The sequence below is a fragment of the Erpetoichthys calabaricus genome, chromosome 14 (assembly GCF_900747795.2).
Source record: "Erpetoichthys calabaricus chromosome 14, fErpCal1.3, whole genome shotgun sequence".
NCBI lineage: Eukaryota > Metazoa > Chordata > Cladistia > Polypteriformes > Polypteridae > Erpetoichthys > Erpetoichthys calabaricus.
The window spans coordinates 46129119-46149623 of record NC_041407.2 but is presented as its reverse complement, the minus strand read 5'-3'; the positions used below and the strand labels follow the sequence as shown (position 1 = coordinate 46149623).

Below are 20505 nucleotides of genomic sequence, written 5' to 3'. Positions count from 1 at the left end.
AGCAATCACACCTGAAGCCAGTTAAAATGGAGAAAAGTTGACTCAAACTTTCTGTTGTGTGTCTGAGTGTGCCACACTAAACATGAAGAACAGAAAGAAGAGCAGAGAATTGTCTGAGGATTTGAGAACAAAAATTGCGGAAAAATATCAACAATCTCAAGGCTACAAGTCCATCTCCAGAGATCTTCATGTTCCTTTGTCCACTGTGCGCAACATAATCAAGAAGTTCACAACACATGGCACTGTAGCTAATCTCCCTGAACGTAGACGAAAGAGAAAAATTGATAAAGGACTGCAACAAAGGATAGTCCGAATGGTGGATAAACAACCCCAATCAACTTCAAAACATATTCAAGCTGTTCTGCAGACTCAGGGTGCAACAGTGTCAGCTTGAACTATCCGTTGACATCTGAACGAAATGAAATGCTATGGCAAGGGAGCCAAGAGGACCCCACTGCTGACACAGAAACATACAAAAGCCAGACTGGAGTTTGCCAAAAATGTACTTGAAGAAGCCAAAAACCTTCTGGGCGAACATCTTGTGGACAGATGAGACCAAGGTAGAGCTTTTTGGTAAAGCTCATCATTCTACTGTTTACAGAAAATGGAATGAGGCCTACGAACAAAAGAACACAGTACCTACCGTCAAACATGGTGGAGGTTCTAAGATGTTTTGGGGATGTTTTGCTGCCTCTGGCACTGGATGCCTTGACTGTGTGCAAGGCATCATGAAATCTGAAGACTACCAAAAGATATTAGGGCACAATGTAGGGCCCAGTGTCAGAAAGCTGGGTCTGCGTCAGAGGTCATGGGTGTTCCAGCAGGACAATGACCCCAAACATACCTCTAAAAGCACTCAGAAATGGTTGAAGACAAAGCGCTGGAGAGTTCTGAAGTGGCCAGCAATGAGTCCGGATCTAAATCCGATTGAACACTTATGGAGAGATCTCAAAAATGCTGTTGGGAGAAGGCGCCCTTCAAATCTGAGAAACCTTGAGCAGTTTGCAAAAGAAGAGTGGTCAGAAATTCCAGTTGAGAGGTGTAACAAGCTTGTTGATGGTTATAGGAAGCGCTTGATTTCAGTTATTTTTTCCAAAGGGCGTGCAACCAAATATGAAGTTGAGGGTGCCAATAATTTTGTCCAGCCCGGTTTTTGAGTTTTGTGTGACATGATGTCAGATTTGGCTTTTTTCTCTGTTTATTTGTGTTGTTACAATGCGCATAAAGGAAATAAATATGTATATACCAAAACATTTGTAACTGCAACAATTTTCTGGGAGAAATGGTGCATTTTCTGGGAAAATTTCAGGGGTGCCGATAATTTCGGCCATGACTGTATTATAATAATAATAATAATAATAGATTTTATTTATATAGCACCTTTCCCATGGTCAAGGCACTAACAGCATATAAGAAAGAACGGCAGGGTATACAGTATATAGCATTGTACAAACCAGATAAATAAATAAATAAAGAAGATTACGACAGTGAATTTAGAGAAAAAGCCTAACAGACAACATAATTGATGGTCTAGCACACACATACAGGTTACATGAGCATCCTGACAGAGAAATAAACTGAGAGAAGGGTAATTAAGTCAAGTAGAGCTAAAAGCCTTCCTGAACAGATGAGTTTTGAGTTGTTTTTTAAAAGAATTCATGGAGTCAGTTGACCTGATTAATATCGGTAGGTCATTTATTATAATAAACTAGTCATTTAGCCCGTTACAATAACGGGCGCTAGAACAGTAGTGCATAAACATTAGTAGGAACAGTCTATATTAAATGGCAAGGGACTTTGACCTCATTCTTTTTTTTGGTCATATTTTTCTTTCTTTCAGCATTTCTTTTGTTGATGTTTACTTGCTGAGCTGACCGTTCTTCATGGGCTGCCGCCGTGTATTGTGTGTCTTTAATTTTCTGTGACAGTAATACTGTCTTGTATGTCCGCTGGCTTGTACGTCCGTAATATACCTTTACTTTTCTCTGGCGGTAATACAGGCGTGCACATCGGTAAAATGCCTTTAATCCCCTCTGACAGTAATACTGGCTTGTATGTCGCTGTAATATGTGTAACTGTATTGTGTACCTTTAATTTCCTCTCGCAGTAATACTGGTTTGTATTTCCATAAAACGCCTCTAAGTTTCTCTGACAGTAATATCGCGCGTCGCACCGTGCCTCACGCATGCGCACTTCACCAGAAGACACACACACACAGACACCTGGACGCACACAGGGATTTTATTAAAGAGGATAATTATGTGAATTTCATTAACCAATTAACAATTACTGTAGTAAATTTAATGACGAATGCTGTCCATAAAACTCGGCTCCTGAATCTTTAAGGACTACACTGACTTTATAATGAACCGAACCATCATGTTAGCTAACTTGCTGAAGTTCTGTCAGGCCTGCATTTTTATGCTTACAGCTAACACTGTACATTTGGGACAACTTGGACAATCCAGATAAAGCAGTTCATTTATACTCTCTAGCAAAGAGAGACACACAAAAGCAGGTCTATACATCAATGGCTTCCCCAAAGTAATGCAATGACAAAAGGGTATCTGATTTTCAATAGTCTTCTGCACGCCGTCTGTGGAGCATCATTAAGCATGCTGACTACCCCAAAGAAGCCGAAGAAAAGCTATAGTTAAGGTGGACTTTATTAATGATCAAATAACAGTGTAAGTGAACTTACTAACTGGTTGAGAATATTGCAAATACAGTATGGCAAGTATTGTTATGCCATTCAAAAATAAGCAGCAAATAAACACTTGATTATGTTTGGTTATGCTAGATGTCATGAAACCGGGGAAATTATTAAATTTTTTTTATATCAGAATACAAACAGATGTTTTCCATCCATCCATCCATTCTCTTCCGCTTATCCGAGGTCGGGTCGCGGGGGTAGCAGCTTGAGCAGAGATGCCCAGACTTCCCTCTCCCCGGCCACTTCGTCTAGCTCTTCCGGGAGAATCCCGAGGTGTTCCCAGGTCAGCCGGGAGACATAGTCCCTCCAGCGTGTCCTGGGTCTTCCCCGGGGCCTCCTCCCGGTTGGGCGTGCCCGGAACACCTCACCAGGGAGGCGTCCAGGAGGCATCCTAATCAGATGCCCAAGCCACCTCATCTGACTCCTCTCGATGCGGAGGAGCAGCGGCTCTACTCTGAGCCCCTCCCGGATGACTGAGCTTCTCACCCTATCTTTAAGGGAGAGCCTAGACACCCTGCGGAGGAAACTCATTTCAGCCGCTTGTATTCGCGATCTCGTTCTTTCGGTCACTACCCATAGCTCATGACCATAGGTGAGGGTAGGAACATAGATCGACTGGTAAATTGAGAGCTTTGCCTTACGGCTCAGCTCCTTTTTCACCACGACAGACCGATGCAGAGCCCGCATCACTGCGGATGCCGCACCGATCTGCCTGTCGATCTCACGCTCCATTCTTCCCTCACTCGTGAACAAGACCCCAAGATACTTGAACTCCTCCACTTGAGGCAGGATCTCACTCCCAACCCTGAGAGGGCACTCCACCCTTTTCCGGCTGAGGACCATGGTCTCGGATTTGGAGGTGCTGATTCCCATTCCAGTCGCTTCACACTCAGCTGCGAACCGATCCAGAGAGAGCTGAAGATCACGGCCTGATGAAGCAAACAGAACAACATCATCTGCAAAAAGCAGTGACCCAATCCTGAGTCCACCAAACCGGACCCCCTCAACACCCTGGCTGCGCCTAGAAATTCTGTCCATAAAAGTTATGAACAGAATTGGTGACAAAGGGCAGCCCTGGCGGAGTCCAACTCTCACTGGAAACGGGTTCGACTTACTGCCGGCAATGCGGACCAAGCTCTGACACCGGTTGTACAGGGACCGAACCGCCCTTATCAGGGGGTCCGGTACTCCATACTCCCGGAGCACCCCCCACAGGATTCCCCGAGGAACACGGTCGAACGCCTTTTCCAAGTCCACAAAACACATGTAGACTGGTTGGGCGAACTCCCATGCACCCTCCAGGACTCAGCTAAGGGTGTAGAGCTGGTCCACTGTTCCGCGACCAGGACGAAAACCACACTGTTCCTCCTGAATCCGAGGTTCAACTATCCGATGGACCCTCCTCTCCAGAACCCCCGAATAGACTTTTCCAGGGAGGCTGAGGAGTGTGATCCCTCTGTAGTTGGAACACACCCTCCGGTCCCCCTTCTTAAAGAGGGGGACCACCACCCCGGTCTGCCAATCCAGAGGCACTGTCCCTGATGTCCATGCGATGTTGCAGAGGCGTGTCAACCAAGACAGTCCTACAACATCCAGAGCCTTGAGGAACTCCGGGCGTATCTCATCCACCCCCGGGGCCCTGCCACCAAGGAGTTTTTTGACCACCTCGGTGACCTCAGTCCCAGAGATGGGGGAGCCCACCTCCGAGTCCCCAGGCTCTGCTTCCTCATTGGAAGGCATGTTATTGGGATTGAGGAGGTCTTCGAAGTACTCCCCCCACCGACCCACAACGTCCCGAGTCGAGGTCAGCAGCGCACCATCCCCACCATATACAGTATTGACACTGCACTGCTTCCCCCTCCTGAGATGCCGGACGGTGGACCAGAATCTCCTCGAAGCCGCCCGAAAGTCGTTCTCCATGGCCTCCCCAAACTCCTCCCATGCCCGAGTTTTTGCCTCAGCAACCACCGAAGCTGCATTCCGCTTGGCCTGCCGGTACCTATTAGCTGCCTCCAGAGTCCCACAGGACAAAAGGGACCGGTAGGACTCCTTCTTCAGCTTGACGGCATCCCTCACCGCCGGTGTCCACCAACGGGTTCGGGGATTGCCGCCACGACAGGCACCGACCACCTTACGGCCACAGCTCCGGTCAGCCACCTCAACAATAGAGGCACGGAGCATGGCCCATTCGGACTCAATGTCCCCCACCTCTCTCGGGACATGGTCAAAGTTTTGCCGGAGGTGGAAGTTGAAGCTACTTCTGACAGGGGGCTCTGCCAGACGTTCCCAGCAGACCCTCACAAGGCCTACCGGCATCCTCCCCCACCATCGAAGCCAACTCACCACCAGGTGGTGATCAGTTGATAGCTCCGCCCCTCTCTTCACCCGAGTGTCCAAAACATGTGGCCGCAAGTCTGACGACACGACCACAAAGTCGATCATCGAACTGAGGCCTAGGGTGTCCTGGTGCCAAGTGCACATATGAACACCCCTATGCTTGAACATGGTGTTCATTATGGACAATCCGTGACAAGCACAGAAGTCCAATAACAAACACTACTCTGGTTCAGATCGGGGGGGCCATTCCTCCCAATCACGCCCTGCCAGGTCCCACTGTCATTGCCCACGTGAGCATTGAAGTCTCCCAGCAGTACGAGGGAGTCCCCAGAAGGTATGCCCTCTAGCACACCCTCCAGGGACTCCAAAAAGGGTGGGTACTCCGAACTGCTGTTCGGCGCATACGTACAAACAACAGTTAGGACCCGTCCCCCCACCTGAAGGTGGAGGGAGGCTACTCTCTCGTCTACCGGGATAAACCCCAATAAACAGGCTCCAAGTCAGGGGGCAATAAGTATACCCACACCCACTCGGCACCTCTCACCGGGGGCAACTCCAGAGTGGTAGAGAGTCCAGCCCCTCTCAAGGAGATTGGTTCCAGAGTCCAAGCTGTGCGTCGAGGTGAGCCCGACTATATCTAGCCGGAACCTCTCGACCTCGCGCACTAGCTCAGGCTCTTTCCCCTTCAGAGAGGTGACATTCCACGTCCCAAGAGCCAGCTTCTGTAGCCGAGGATTGGACCGCCAAGGTCCCCGCCTTCTGCCACCACCCAACTCACACTGCACCCGACCTCCTTGGCCCCTCCCATAGGTGGTGAGCCCATGGGAAGTGGGACCCACGTTGCCTCTTCGGGCTGTGCCTGGCCGAGCCCCATGGGTGCAAGCCTGGCCACCAGCCGCTTGCCATCGAGCCCCACCTCGAGGCCTGGCTCCAGAGGGGGGCCCCAGTGACCCGCGTCCGGGCAAGGGAAAACGCCGTCCAAATTTTTTATTCGTCATAGGAGGTTTGTATAACCGCTCTTTGTCTCATCCCTCACCTAGGACCAGTTTGCGTTGGGTGGCCCTACCAGGGGCATAAAGCCCCGGACAACAGAGCTCCTAGGATCACTGGGACACGCAAACCCCTCCACCACGGTAAGGTGGCGGTTCGAGGAGGGGAACAGATGTTTTTATTGGCAAGAATATTAAAGTCTAACACTTCACTAGGACTCTTCAAGCCTCTACAATTCAAAAAGAGCATGGAGGTGGGAATAAAAAAAGTTATTAAATTTAATGCTGTTGAGTCTCAAGAATTTAAATTTGCAGCCTGATAGTGACATTTAAATTTTTGAAATAGATAATGACTACTGTCAGACTGGATTGGGTTGGCCTTCTTTCTAACTTGCTTATGATAAAATTCAGTGAGAAAGGACTGATGCAGACAAATATTTTTACTAATAATTTTGGAAATATTGTTGAGGCCACTTTTTTTTCTTATTACTTTTATTACTAAGATTCCAGAAGAAACATATAAAAGTAAATGTAACAATGGATTCTGTTTAAATTTAAACTTACCTACCCAATAACTGGACTTATTTGCTGCATCATATCGAATCCTGCTGTATGTTATCTGGTTTTATTATCTGCACTTATTTCTTTTGCTTTGTGTGCTCATAAGAATGACTTTTAAATGCTTTGAAATAACTTCAGTTTTTTTTGCCCAGTGCTTTCTGCCTCAACGGAATGAGAAAACTCCCACATAGGATACACCGCTCACAACGTATTAGTGTCTAGTTATGCATGACATTGACCTTCTTTGGGTTTCACCCATGTTTTTGGCCCTTTAGACCCATAGATGTCTTCAGAAAGAATTATCAGGAAGCTTGAGACTGTGCATGCCACATCAATTGACCACAAGGCTTCACCTATTAATGCAGGAGTTCCCAACCTTTTCTATGCCTCTCTTCCCTAGAAAATGTTTGGTTTATGTTTGCACCCCCTACAAAAGAAGTATCACATTTGAAGATGAAGAAGTCAAATCTTTCCCACCACAAATTGAACCACAAACAGTACTGTGGATGAACAAGTTAAATAAAAAAATAAGTTTTTAACTCAGTGCATACAATTTAAATATAAATAAAGCTATTTAAATTTATAAATTTCAATAATTTTGTAAATATGTCCCCTGTGAAGCTTAGACACTTGATTGACAATCTGGGTTCAGATATCCTGCGAAAAGTGCCCGGGAGGAATGACACATGATCATTGATCAAGGAGTTTGAGGGATTGAAGACTTGAAAACCCCTGCGAAGCAATGGGTGCCAGCAGTCTACAAGCTTTGCCCCCAAAAAACACCTGCACTGCAATTCAAATATGGATGACAGCTTTCCCTGTTGTCACACCCCCTGAAATGCCATCTCACACTCCCTGGGAGTGCGGGAACCCCAGGTTGGGAACCACTGCATTAATCACAAAACTTTAAATAATGGGGATCGGTAATAAGGGCGGCACGGTGGTGCAGTGGGTAGCGCTGCTGCCTCGCAGTTGGGAGATATGGGGACCCGGGTTCGCGTCCCGGGTCCTCCCTGTATGGAGTTTGCATGTTCTCCCCGTGTCTGCGTGGGTTTCCTCCGGGTGCTCCGGTTTCCTCCCACAGTCCAAAGACATGCAGGTTAGGTGGATTGGCGATTCTAAAATTGGCCCTAGTGTGTGCTTGGTGTGTGGGTGTGTTTGTGTGTGTCCTGCGGTGGGTTGGCACCCTGCCCGGGATTGGTTCCTGCCTTGTGCCCTGTGTTGGCTGGGATCGGCTCCAGCAGACCCCCATGACCCTGTGTTCGCATTCAGCGGGTTGGAAAATGGATGGATGGATGGATCGGTAATAAAGGCATGTAAAATGTTTAGGTTATTATGAGGTTGCCCATGATGAATATAATAATAGTTTTAATATTTAATTCTTTACTGGTTGACTCATTCCTCTTAGAGCAACTCCCAGAAGGTAAAGTTTACAAATTTCAGATAAAAGAGCGAGGGGGTAACATTTTAGATTATTTCAAGGTCAGTGATTATGAATATCATGCTATTTTTGGTTTTTGATCTTTTACTGGAGATCTAGCCCTCTATGGACCTCTATCAGAGGGTGAAAAATGACAACTACCTATAACAATTGAGAATATTTAGACTTTGAACATTTAAATAGAAGCACATATTTTAATATTTTGCGTAGTTTAATGCAACTATTCTTGTTTATTATGTACTTCTACCTCTTTAAGTAAATCATTACATTTTTTATGAACATAGTGAATAAGGGTAGCTTAAGCTAATGTACATATGTACATATCGTGGTATTTATTACTATCTCTCTTATTGTCTTATTTATTTCTCTGTCAAAACTGTGCTGTAAGAACTTTACTATGCTATTGCACTGTATCTGATAATAAAAAAAGAATAAAGATTAAATTAAAAGACTAATGACAGATAACATTGTAGTTTCACCTAGAACAGTGGTTCTCAAAGTGTGGTCTATGATCATGCGCCAGATGGTCCGTGGGCTGATCTAGTCATCTTTCTTACTAATAAGGGCACATGAAATTTCTATAACACACTAACCACAGAACTTTTTTGCAGACAATAACATCTTTTACTTCTGTACTACTTAATCCCACTCCAGTCCTTTACCCCAAGCCAACATGGTAGCTTCTAGAGTAACATTACAAGAATTAGATTGCAATCTAGAAATTGACTGAAGAGCAGTGGAAGTTTGACAGAGTTCTGTTCATGCTTGGTTTTTAGTGGTCCTTCTTAGTGCACCTTCCCAAGGCATAAAAGTAGGAGTAACAGAGGCACTTAAATTAAGCAGGTGCTTTCATATACGCAGCCCCGTTAAAGCTTACTAACTCAGTATTTGAGTTTATGTGCAACTATTCTTGATTGCATCTCGGGTTGTTACAGTATTTTTCACCTCAGTATATGTAGAAAATTGTAACACGCAGAATTTATGGTAATGAAAGGCTGTTGCCTATAGGTGGTCCCCTAAATTTTTGAGTTTGACAAAGTGATCCTCATTTCAAAACACGTTGAGAACCACTGCCCTAGAAAGAACCCCTTCTTACTGATTTGCCTAATATTTTGATCAAAGATATTTTCCTTCATGTTTGCATGGGTTTTTCACAGTGTAGATTTGTGTTTCTTCAACTTCTCAAAGGCTGACAATGCTCAGTTTACCTACTGTAGGTGTGCATATGAGAGTGTCACAATGAGGACCTGTAACCCAGTCAGTGTTGGTTCCTGCCAGGTTCAAGTCTTGCCCTTTACAACCCCAATTTGGATTTGGATGGATAGATTAGGATAGATATTAAAGAACAAAACCATTTTTATTCTACAAACTGGATGGATGAAAGGGGAAGAATTATAATTTTCAGACCATCATTCATCAACCAAACTTGACCTACTTTTGTCAAATCTGAGAAGCAAAAAGTCACCAACTGATAAATTTAAAGTAAAATATTTGTTTGAAATGGTACAAAACATGTGTTTGTATACTCTCCCTGTGTTCATGTACGTTTCTTTGGAAGTCTCCATTTCTTTCACTCTAGTCTAAACACACAGTGACAGATTGAAATTCATATGTAGTTTGGACTCCCATGAGTGTGGGTGTGTAAGTGAGTAAATATTTGTGTCTCAACAAATTTAACATCTCACAACCAGAAAATGGATGGAAGGAAAGTCTGATCAAAAGGGCGAAATATAATCTTTAAATACAACTAATGATACTTCAGTCCGGTTTTGTAAGTCATGACTCTGCATGTGCAGCTCAAACCAGTGCAGCATCTTCATGCTGAAGAAGAGGTGGGGCATACATGAAATTTGACTTGTAATTACATAACTGAGCAATCTGTTTGTTTCTTAAAGTTCAGATACTAAGAAGTACTTTGTAGATTTTAGGTAATAACATCACACCAAATGCAGCTGACTGTATCATTGCTGGCATATCTTGGGGACTACTGCTGCCTCATAGTTTCACAAGTCTAGGTTTAAATCCAATGTCTATGTGGAGGTTAGGCTGACCAATGGCTCTTCATTGACCACATATATTGTAGGTCTGTGTACAAATTGACAGGCACCCAACCCAGGGCTAGTTCCTGTGTTACACCAAATGCTACAGAGATTACTTGTCACCATATTTGGAAAATGGATTAACAATTTTACATGACCTATTCAAATAAAGCTTCAGTTTAACAAATTGTCTTGATAAGCATCTTAAAAATGCAGCTGGAAGGAAATAGACATGGCATTACATGGCAGGCAGGCTTTTTCCACTTTGGATTAAATGATTCTGCCATAGATGTGTGTCAATCCAGAGAACCTGATGCTCAAGGACATCTACTGTTGGTAGTGTCTTTCATCATGAGGTCAAAGCTTTCTGTATCCTTGGTATATCAAAAATTTAGAGATGCTGGCTAGCCAGGCTGCAGGTTCAAATCTCACTGAGTCCATGTATGACCCTGAACAATATGACTATGTCCTTGAACAGTTTGGAAATTAAATTTACAGTTCTTTAAAAAAAAAATTTAAAATGACCAAAGACTGTATTACGGTCATCTTAATGGTGATTCAGACAATTTACAGAAATTGTTGTTCAGCAGGCCTCACACTTGCACAGAATGAAAGTTTTAGTCAAGTGTTGCCTATCAAAACTGTTAAGTGGAGGAACATCTTACTCTAGCAGCTTCTTCCTTTTGACTCTTTTTTACAAGTGACCACAGAAGACTAGAATCATCACATTCAGACGTGTACTGCAAATGTAGCTTATATGTAACACTATAGCTTGAGCCATTGTCCCAGAAGGTTGAAGTCAATGGGTATATTTTAAAAGATGAAATTGTCCGCTTTGTCTCCAGTGCGCTCTCCCTGTGACTCTGAATTAGACTGGGTGGGTTTCAGAATGTTATTTTATATATGTGCCTGCATTAATTCCAGTTTCTTTATTCAGCCTTGTTTGTCAAACACTCAGTAACCTGCCAGTACAACCCACCACTAACAACATGGCAGGAATCTAGTAAAAAACCATCAAGTTTTAATGAACCTACTTCTTGCCTTACAATGTTTGTGGAAGACAGTGCCTACATGGACAGTATAACTAAAAAGGCAGGAGCTGTTCCAGGATAAGACACTTACTCATTTATGCAGGGCTAATTTAGTGTCACCAGTGAAATTTGTAACCAAAACAAAAGGAAAAACACACATGACGGTACACCAGAGCAAGGGAGAAACCATCCTTGGATGCTACACCATTCCAGAAAAGGGAACACTCACTCAGCCATAACGGGTCACTGTAGAATCTCCAGAAAAATTATTCTAGGCTCCTCTAAGGTAGCACACAAGTGTAAGGTAGGACACAACACTGGTCCACCACAGGTCCCCCACCAGGCAAATATATAATATACTAAATCACCCAGGGAAGTGTAGAATCCCTCTTGAAATTGTTTCATGCACCTCTGGAGTGCCTTATACAGGGTGGTCCAGATCTAATTATGCAACTTTTAATGCAATGCAGGAAAACAATACAAGACAAAACAATTGTTCGAAATATCTTGTAATAAACGAAAATGGACTTACATTGAATTACTTCACTGATTTCCATGTAATGTCCCACTTGTCCTCCATTCAGTTGTGAATTCTCTATGTAATAAACTTAGTACTTTATAGTGTAATGAAAATTGCATAATTAGATCTGGACCACCCTTATACACAGTCAGAAGATGAGTGCAAGGCAGAAAGCAGCCCTGGTCATGGCACTGATCTATCATGTCACACTCTCACTCAGGTCCATTCTATGTGCTTAATGTGTCTATGAAGAACTCAGAGAAAATTTCTATAAAGACAAAAAGCACTGGTCCATCAGAAGACACACTCAATTGTTACATAGGGCCAGTTTATAGTTAATAAATACCAGACATCTCTTGAATGCTCAGAGAAATATCCAGACATTCACTCAAATACTATTGATTTCTAATCCACTAATCTGGATATTCTGCAAAAAAAAAAAAACTCACAAGAATACCGAGAGAGCATGCTGACTCCACACAGACAGTGTCCAGAATAAAAATCAAACTTAGGTTTCAAGAGATAGGAGGTAGCAGAGCAAAGCACCACCGTGTCACACCTCTCCGCCAAAATAGCTGGCTATACAAATGATATTACATTTCTCTTTTGAAATATTTTAACGAATACCCATTTTTTGGAACTGAACTTTTCCCAAAAGAAAAAAAAAATGCTTTAATTAGAAGATTTCCCTTCTTGCAACAGAAAACAAGTTTGGTCCATATGAAGATGCCAGGATTTAATGCAGTATTTAAAGAAGTAGCAAACAGTAAAAGTTAGCTTACAAAAAGTGCAGCAGCAGGATAAGAAAAGTACATATGTGAATAAAGCAATGTGATCATAGCAGTACGTCCCAGATTGAAAAAACAATACAAAATCAAGTGCCTACCTTTCAGTTCCTTCAAGGTGTCTTATATACGCACACACACACAAAGAAAGTTATCCTGCAGCCGTGTGTTTAAGTGAGTTCTTGTAACTATTCCTGGAAGACAGCTGTCTAGAAAGTGACCACTATGGAAAGTGAAGCACTAGCTGTCTTTGGATTTTATGCTATAGAAGTAGGAGGGTCTCAGCAAAGCTCCTTGTTCAACAACCCAAGCCTGACCCCACCTCTTCCAACAGGCCTTTGCTAGGGAGGGTCTTCAGACACAATGCTATTTTTAAACCTCATACTGGGTAACTCAGGCTTTAACCTTCCTGATTGACAGAGAAGTTAAAAATGACACATTGCCACCTAGTGGTCACTGTTGTTTAGTCCTAGTCTAAAATACTCAATAGGAATGTAAGGAACAAGTGCACAGAAAGGGCAAGTAATGAGTCAGCCAGGAAGTCACCATAGTCGTAAGCCCACGCAGTCTGAGTAAGCGCTAGTCTTGAAGTACAGCAACATCTCTAAGAATGCAATCCAGTTATTAAAGAATATTTTCTGAATTAATAATGCAGATTTGCATAGCTATGCAATTTGTAATTGGTAGATGTGACAAAGAAAGACATATGCTATTTTACAGCACTTTTTGATGTTAACATTACTTGAGACCCTGTCTAATCCTGCATTTAGACAATGAGAACTGCATACTGCTTGGCACAAAAACTGTTTTAACTTATTGGTAAGTATTGCTCATTTTCAAAGGTACTAGGTAAAAACCATTTAACCTTTTTAGATGTATAATCCATCCTTTTTTTCTGAACTCACTATAGGGTCATGGAGAATCAGACCTTATTCTGGTAACATGAGTTATGAAAAGGGAACCAACTCTGGTTTCTTAATAAAAAGTACTCACACATAAACCCCACTCAGTCAGACTACAGTTGCCAAATTAGAGTTGTAAATTAACCTAACAAGCAGGATGAGAGAGGAAGTCTGATGAAAAGAAGCAGGAACATGGGGAGAGAGTGAGCAATCTATAAACAGATATTATCAAGGTTGGAATTAACTTCAGGTCCCTGTGACTCAGCAGTGATAAACCACTGCACCAGCCTCAATTTATAATTGTGACTTTTATTAATTTATTTTTTGTTAACTTAAATAAATCAGAATGTCAATCCAGCCATTATTGAAGTGGCTTAATACAGTTCCATCTAGCAGGGGCAAGATCTCTCCCCAGTAACACTGGTTTCAAGGTGTGAACAAACAAGTCTCTCACACCCCGCAATCATTTCCTACAGAGCTGATTTAGAGTCACCAGGTAGCCTGGTGCTGTTTTCGGAGAGTCAAGCAAGTGATCCTTCTTATGTTACTGCTTAATGGAGCTTGGATCACTCTTCAGCTAGACTAGCTGGGCACTGTAAGTAAAGGAATGAAACATTGAAAATAAAATAAAAGTGTTAATGCAATTCCTTAACGTTCTGTTTCCACTTAATAAAATGTGCTGTTTTGTAAACTATATTTTAAATATAACTAGAAAAGATACCTGGAGGCATTTGTGAAAAATATCAGTTCAGAACAACTTGCGATGATGTCTCAGGTGGCTAAGCAGTCAGTCAGAATATTTGTCATAGCTTTTTACCCTGTACAATCCTGTCAGAAGCTCACATTCCTCCAACCCTAGCCTTCTCACTATCCCTAACCCCCCAATGTAATTCTAAGTAAATGCTTATTCATGTTTTTGACTCTTAACAAACAGTTAGGCTTCATTGATTACAACAATTAAACTCCCTGAAGCAACTCCCTTACACATCCACACTGTGAGCACATGCATCCTGAAACTCACTCCTCATGTCTGCCCACAAGACACAATATTCAAGTAGAGGTGGTAAAGTCCATCACTTTTGTGTTGTGTTTTTGAATTGTTATTACTGTATTGACTTATTTTGCCATGCCATTCGCTGTACTTTCAATCACCTCTCACTTTCTAAAATGCCTTTGTGTACATAGATAGATAAAGAGATAGATAGACATACACATGTACTATAGTGTGAGCATGGACCAGGCATTATGCAAACATATTTCTGTTGGTATAAAGAAGACCCAGTAGCTTCTCTTGACACACTTCTGCTAAGCAATTTGTTGGCTGAAAGTACTCACTGTTAGTGTGTAAGAAAGATGATGTGCAGCATTGTTCATAATGACACTCAGTTTTGTCTTAATTCTTTCTTTTGTTACTATCTCTGGGGGGTCCAGAGTGCATACTATAACTGACCCTACCCTTTTAATTAGGATGTTAATTTGGTGGGCCGGTCATAGTGATGTTTCCAGCACAGCACACCACAGCGTAGAAAATCACACTAGCCTTCACAGAGTTGTAGAAGATGTGAAGGATCACACTACCCACATTAAAATAACAGTCTCCTATGAAAAACAGTGCACACTGTCCTTTCTTATATAATTCCTCTGTATTATGAGACCATTCCAACCTGTCATTAATGTGGCCCTCTAAGTACATGTAACAGTGCACCACCTCTATATCCACTACACTGACTGACTTAAATTTTGTACCTAGTAAATATCTCAACATTATGAGTACACCTTATGACAAACACCTAGGAGTCATAGTGGACTCATCACTATCAACATCCAGACAGTGTACAGAAGTAATCAGATAAGCTAAAAGGTTAAATATCACAAAGTGTGGAGTGCAAGTCAAGGGATGTTCAGCTTAACTTATAGAGTATAACACACTAGTAAGTCCTCACTGTGATAATGTGCCTACCAGGCATTACCAGTTCAAAGGAAAAAAGTTCTAAGACTAATAGAAATCAGTTTATAATCAGAACAATAAAGGCACTTACTTTTTTAAACAGTTGAACTGTGAGCATGCGTTTCTGGTAAATATTTTCATTCAGCAAATATCTTCCTAACCACCTGCTTCTGCAAAGTAAGAAGTGTGGAGCATTGGCTTAATATATGCATTATTTCAGAGAAGGGGATCCTGAGATAAAATTACAAAAGAGTAACTTGCTATAATAAGCCCGAAGAATAGATCGGCTTGTCCAGCTGAAGTATGTTCCTGCAGGGGTCGTGGTGGTGAGTGAGAGTGTGGTGTAGCTTAATCTTAAAAATACATCAAGCATATTGGCATGTGCCTTACTTTGTGTGTATTTTTTATAAATAGAGATTTAAATATCTCCTAAATATAGTATAGTTTTGGTGAAGGTATTTATATCATTTGGGTTTGTGGTACACTCATTTTTTTCTCTTTGTAAATATTTTTGTGCATCGTATTATTGGAAGGACTGTGTTTTTATGCAGAATCTTCCTGACTGTATTTTTAGTTAGGAAGATTGACATTTTTTTTATTGTACAGTTTCACTGTTAGTTTTTGGACATTGCTTCTGTGTTTTGTGTGTCAGTTGCATTGAGAACTGTGTAAAAAAGCATGCCTGATACTATTTTTATGGTGCACCTTTAAATAAAACCCACTTTTGTTTTGCAATACCATCATTTTGTGTCTGTGTCTCCCCCTCTAACACCTCTAAATTTCTATCCTGAGAGGTCCCGAACTACAAGATGCCCACTGTGTATTCTGGTGTCATCTTTTCCAAGACACAGGGTGTCACACTCAACTGGAGTACTCTGTTCAATTTTGATCTCCATATTACAAAACATATCACGCAGCAGACATACACAGCAATTCTCAAGAACACTCAGAGAAGAACGACTACACTGATTCCTGGACTGCGAAGTATAAGCTATGAGGAGAAATTGAAGGAGATGAACTTTTTCACTTTAAGCAAACATAGATTTAGAGGGGACATGATTGAAGTGTTTAAAATTATAAATGTATTTAGTACAACAGACAAGCAGATGTTACTTTAAAATAAACTCTGCACCAAGAACATTGAGACATGGTTTGAAACTTGTTAAGGGCAAATGTTGTGCAAATGTTTGAAGGTTTTTCTTTGCATGGAGAAGAATAGACGCTTGAAATATATTACCAAGTGTTGTGGTGGAGAGCAGGGGGGTATTTTTCGTACGTGGATTACTCGTTTAGCCGGATGTAATTGTTGACGATTTGGCCTGATCCTGGATCTGTCGGTTTTTTGAAACTCTTGCTGGAAGTGTTGTCATAGCAACACATCCAAATCCGCAAACCTGCTCGGAGCAGGTTTGTTCTGCGTAAACAAGGATTAGTTTACACACGTGAGCAGTGACGGTGTGGAAGTCATCCAGTCACGGCTTCGCCGTTCATGAATGAGCGACCAATTGATATTGATGTGCAAATTATAGGAAGAGAATTTCATATAAAGAGGGTTTTGCGCGATCGGCAAGATCCTTTATTGCCCCCGGAGGAAATTCTGTACGAAAGATACCGCTTTAGCCGAGGGGGAATATTGTACCTCAAAGATTTATTAGCTCCGTATATTCGAAGTCAAACTCGGCGAAGTCGGGCTCTCACAACCACACAGACAGTATGCATTGCTTTGAGGTTTCTTGCAAGCGGCACTTTTTTATATACTGTAGGCGATGCGGAACATCTATCGAAAAGTGCAGTATGCCAGGCAATTCGTAAAGTCTGTTTGGCTCTGAAACATTTCCTTCAGGTTTTCATTGTGTTTCCTGGACACCTGCGTGTGCAGACAATAAAAGAGGCGTTTCATGCCATTGCAGGTAGGTAATACACAGGCTAAAACACCCACAGTTCCACGAAGAATCCCACAATCAGCCTAACATTCTCATTACCAGGATTTCCAAATGTGATTGGGGCACATGGGACTGATCAGAGTGGAGTTTGATCAAACATTATTTGGAAAGTATACCTCTCCTCCTGAAGAATAATCAGACACAGTGTCTTCATCAAATATTTGACCTTCGTTAATATCTCGTTGGTCAGACACAGGTTCAAAGGATATGACATTCCCTGCAACTGACCCAACGAAAAAGAGGGCTATATGGAACATACCTATAGCACACATGGAGGACAAATATGCAATGACCATCCTTTACCTGAAATGAAGTGACCACTGCATCCTGCCACTGGTTCTGAGGAGGAGCTTCCCCCTGGAATGCCCTCAGAAACAGGGCGATGGGCATTTTGCTGGAGAGCCAACTCTTCTGCAGGGGTTAGGTCTGGACCGCGTGGACCTCCACCTGTTTTTTGCTTGTCTGCCTCCTTATTAGCTTTAGAATTAATGTTTTTTATATTATATATGATTCTTTATGTCAACAATTCTTTAAATAGTTATATACCAATATTTACCAGTTTGAAGTATATCCTTGTACTTCACTTTAACCTGTTCCCATGTTCTCCTTGTGCTCACGTTTGATCTGGAATTATGACATATTAAATAATAATTAATCTGACACATAGGAAATGAAACGTTGCATTCACTAAGTACAATGTACACTACTTAGCGTTTAATTTTTTCGGCCACTTTTTGCCAGCCGTCTTTTCTGGTCTGGGCTGCTTTTGCAGTGTTACCCCTTGTGTATATTAAATCTTGAAATTCTTCGTGTCCTTCGAATAAAAGGTCTTGCGCCGCGTGTGTGAAAAAAAATGCGCCCGTTCTTTCGTCATTTTGTTACAGCCTATCAAAGACTTGCTGATCATGTTTTCTAGACTCAATATATGTGGGCTTTTCACTCAGCGCGGGCGCGCGCATTCATCTCGTATGATTAGATCCAGCTACACTAATCTAATACACAGCTGCGTTTGAAAAACCGACTTATCTGGATGAGTTTCACTGGCATTAACTCATTCAAGATGAGGCACCTGATCTTGGATGGTTTAAGCGACGTACGAAAAATACCCCCCAGGACAACAGGAGCCATCAAATCTCAACATGATGTTATTTTGAACACTCTAGATGAACAGAATGGATGAGCTTCTTGGCTTGTTCTCTTCATAGTTTTTCTAATATTTAATTTATGAGCTCTACCCAGAGTCTCATGTTTTCTAGTGATTTGCTTTATGTTTCAATTGTTTCTTACATTTTGAATTATTTTGCTGGATCTAATTACTTATGAAGGCAAATACATAAATGTCTAACAAGGGTATCTGGGTAGGTGAGGAGTTCAATCTTTCGCATAAGATCTTGGCTCAAACGTCTATTTGGAGTGGCAGCCATACATGTATATTCTGCTCCATCTTTTTCATTGCCATTATTTTTCTGGCTTCATGAGTAGTCATTCTCAAAGTGAATAAATAATGACATGCCATGGAATGTTCTATACCTGGGTCTCCCAGCTCTTGATGTTGATCTAATATTTTGTAAAGCAAGTCTTGAGGGTGTCTTTCAAACACTTCCTCAGGCCTTTCTCTGACCTTGGATTATCTGGGAGTAGAGGACTTGTCAAAGGAGAGGGGAGTCAGGCATTTTATTATTATGAAGAGTACTGTCAACTGTCCTGTCCTAAAATGTTTATTATATGTACATGTCCCTGCAATGGACTGGCATCCTGTGCAGGGTGTGTTCCTGCCTTGCGCCTTATGCTGGGTGGGATAGGCTTTAGGACCACCGGGACACTGGTCTGAATTGGAAAATTACATGACATGTATATGTGTCAGCCTATTAGGAGTTGGAAAGCACCTTTTACACACTTACAGCAAATGTGACCATACAAAGGAGGATTTACACATTCTCCCCAAATAGAAGAGTTTTGTTTAGCATACTTATCTCCCCAACCCCAGAAAGAGTGTGGTGATTTAAAATTAGGCCTGGAATGAATGGACTTCCATCCACAGTACATTCCCATCTTGAACTCAGTCATGTTTTGGATAGAGAGATATTTGATTGATTGATGTTACCTAAATAAAAATCGATGTCCACAGGAAAAAAAGAGCTTCATGCTGTGTTCAGGTTAGGCTAGTGTCAGTTGTATACTAAAGTGTAAAATGCCTAACTGATTGGAACTCCACAATTCATCTTCCTAGAAAATATATTAGTAATTCTGAGTAAACATCAGTCAGTCTGTATAAAAATATGAAAATATAAAGGCTCATAAACAGTATTTCCAGGAATTAATTACAGTTCCATTCAAATACAAAATTACTCAAGGATCTTGCCTCAATGACTCACAGGAGGGATAAAGTGGGATTCATCATTGTTACCCTCTGAAATGTTCAAGAGCAAGGTGCCTTTCAGGCAGGGACAGGGTCTTATTTGTGAGTAATATCTCTGAACATTTTGTAAGAGGCAGTCACATGCTAAGCTCAACTTTTCCACTGCTCACCCTTTTAAGGGGGCAAAGCCATTCCACACAATCTATTGTTCTGCTTCTAGAGCTTTTTGCCAGATCTGCACAAAAAACCCACACATTGTGACTGCCAGTAACTATAAATACAACACAGTGACAAATGAGCAGATTATATTGTGTCATTGCAATAGCCTCACAATGAACCATTTGTAATAAACTAGCTGCTCTCAATTATTCTCCCGATGGAACCCTCAGTGCTCCACAGCTGTTGTACATTTACACTCCAGCAGTGTGGATCCGTCTCTTTACTAACTTCAGAAAATCGTCACTTATAAAGTCATGAAACAAGTGAAATCAAAACATATATTTATCCATCCATCCATCCATTTTCCAACCCGCTGAATCCGAACACAGGGTCACGGGGGTCTGCTGGAGCCAATCCCAGCCAACACAGGGCACAAGGCAGGGAACCAATCCTGGGCAGGGTGCCAACCCACCGCAGGACACACACAACCACACCCACACAGCAGGGCCAATTTAGAGTTGCCAATCCACCTAACCTGCATGTCTTTGGACTGTGGGAGGAAACCGGAGCGCCCGGAGGAAACCCACGCAGACACGGGGAGAACATGCAAACTCCACGCAGGGAGGACCTGGGAAGTGAACCCAGGTCCCCAGGTCTCCCAACTGTGAGGCAGCAGCGCTACCCACTGCGCCACCGTGCCGCCCAAAACATATATTTAACTTTAGTTAAATTTCAAGTGTAAACAGTACAATAAGAACCCACAGACTTGTGAGATTTA

At 42.2% G+C, this 20505-nt stretch overlaps 1 protein-coding gene across 1 annotated transcript in view; it reads right to left on the bottom strand.

The window, feature by feature from the left end:
* tinagl1 (tubulointerstitial nephritis antigen-like 1) overlaps nucleotides 1-12708 on the bottom strand; it is a 113193-nt gene extending 100485 nt beyond the window's left edge. The window contains exon 1 of the mRNA XM_028819067.2: nucleotides 12518-12708. The gene's annotated coding sequence lies outside the window, so the exon portion shown is untranslated. The remainder of the gene's footprint in view (nucleotides 1-12517) is intronic.
* Between the last annotated feature and the right edge of the window lie 7797 nt (nucleotides 12709-20505).